The following is a 2461-nucleotide window of genomic DNA, read 5'->3' on the forward strand; positions in this document are numbered from 1 at the left end:
TGAATGTGGTTTTCGTACGATCATCGAGGTGAACGTTATTGATGTGCGGTGGTGGGTGTCCGTGAATTTGGATTAATGACCGTGAGTGATTGCGGTAAATTAGAGATGATCGTTAATTGTTCAAGGCTAATGATAGTTGAGTCGAGGGCATGTCGATAGCGTTGGCGAGGAGGAGTGATAGCATGAGTGCCTGCATGAGTGCCTATGATGGCCGAGTGATGGAAGGAAACATGACACACGTGAACGAGAGGGGAGGAAGGGGAGGGAGAGAGAGAAAATAAGGAGGGGAGGAAAGGAGAGGGAAGGAAGGAGAGGGAGGGAAGGTGAGAGGGAGAGAGATGAAGGCAGATGGAGGGAAAGAGAGAGAGAGAGAGAAAGGAAGGTAGATGGAGGGAAAGAGAGAGGGAATGGGAGGGAGGAAGGGAGAGGGAGACGGAGGGAAGGAGAGAGGGAGAGAGAGGAAGGCAGATGGAGGGAAAGAGAAAGGGACAGAGAGGAAGGTAGATGGAGGGAAAGAGAGAGGGAGAGAGAAGGCAAATGGAGGGAAAGAGAGAGAGAGAGAGAGAGAGAGAGAGAGAGAGAGAGAGAGAGGAAGGTAGATAGAGGGAGAGAGAGAGAGAGAGAGAGAGAGAGAGAGAGAGAGAGAGAGAGAGAGAGAGAGAGAGAGAGAGAGAGAGAAAAGAAGGTAGATGGAGGGAAAGAAAGAAGGAATGGGAGGGAGGAAGGGAGAAGGAAACGGAGGGAAGGTAAGAAGAGAAAAGAGGGAAGGAGGAAGGGAGACAAGAAACCCAGTGAGAGGAGAGGGAAATAGGCACTGGCACTGTTTATTGGAGAGCGACATGTCAAACTGAGGGATAGAAGAGACAATTTTGATGAAAATGAGACGTATGACCCAAGGAACCTGGTAGATCTAAGAACTATGATGAAACACCGGTTTGAAATGTGCCAAATAACCATTTCTAATTTACCTCACATTATTCATTCTCTATACATTCTTCTGTCACTCTAAAACAAGGTCTTTTGTTTTGGTGTCTCATAACGGCGTTTCCTGGAAATCCTCCCAGATTGGCATTTCTCAAAGCCTTTTGTTCTACAGCAACCTCTATAAATTGTTATGCTCCTCCTCCTGTTATTGTTATCTTCTCTTGCAATTAACCTGCCTTCTACACCATTTATCTTGTCTTATAACACGCCCCCTCTTTCACAATTCTTAAGTACACCTTATACCTTATCTCTTGACCTTTCCTGCAGTGTATCTTCTTAGCACGCCGTCGACTCATATCCATTGTAGTCAAGGCTCACTTCTACTGTCATTCTGTTTAGTTGCATGTGTTATTCCGGTAATAAGTCCATGCTTAATTGCATTACCTGGAAATATGCAACTGTGAATTTTGGTGTTGAATTTCTGGAGAGCTTTACACCTCATTAATGTACCACGTTAGAATACCAATTACCGATGACGGGTATGAATACAGCGTAAGACACAATTGTTTTTATTATATTATCATCTCACAATTACAATATACAACAATGTAAGTATAATACGCCACTTAATCCTACAACTTGATAACAAATTCAATAATACTGTTGTTACAGTAGCCATCACAGGAAGAATCTGGCACAGTGCCAGGACTGGTTCACCTGGTCAGTCATTGTCTCGAGATATCTACACATCATGAAATGTACAGCATCAATGATATAGACATCAATATAAACAGACAAAACAATTTGCATTAGATATATATATACTGCAGCTAAATTCGGGAAGTACTACATCATAAAAATATCTCCAGTTTCGATAAAATGCTCCAATACATATACATATGTATATGCATATATGTATGCATGTGTGTGTATGTGTGTGTATGTGTGTATGTGTATGTGTATGTGTATGTGTGTGTGTGTGTGTATGTGTGTGTGTGTGTGTGTGTGTGTGTGTGTGTGTGTGTGTGTGTGTGTGTGTGTGTGTGTGTGTGTGTGTGTGTGTGTGTGTGTGTGTGTGTGTGTGTGTGTGTGTGTGTGTGTGTGTGTGTGTGTGTGTGTGTGTGTGTGTGTGTGTATCTGTGTAAGTGTGTGTGTGTGTGTGTATGTGCGCTCACGCGCGTGTATATATAACAACTTCACTAACACAGACCTTTTAAGGGCGACTGTAGCTTGTGAACGTCTTGTCCCCCCCCCCTTCTCCCTCCCCCTTCCCCCTTCCTCTTTCCCCTCTCCCTCGCGGGGCCTAATTGGCGTCCCGAGTGAGGTTCCCGCCCGTCGCCCTCGGCATGACGCTTACCCTCCCTCCTTCGGTACACCGCTGCTCGCACCTACTCCTCACACACACACACACACACACACACACATACACACAGACACACACACACAAACACACGCTCATACACCCATTCATTCATCTATCTGTATCTGTCACTGTCTATAAGTCTCTGTCTCCGTCTCTCTGTCTCTGTCTCTCTGT

The sequence above is a fragment of the Penaeus japonicus genome, unplaced genomic scaffold, assembly GCF_977035675.1.
Source record: "Penaeus japonicus unplaced genomic scaffold, GWHDUDI00000001_assembly GWHDUDI00000011, whole genome shotgun sequence".
Lineage (NCBI taxonomy): Eukaryota > Metazoa > Arthropoda > Malacostraca > Decapoda > Penaeidae > Penaeus > Penaeus japonicus.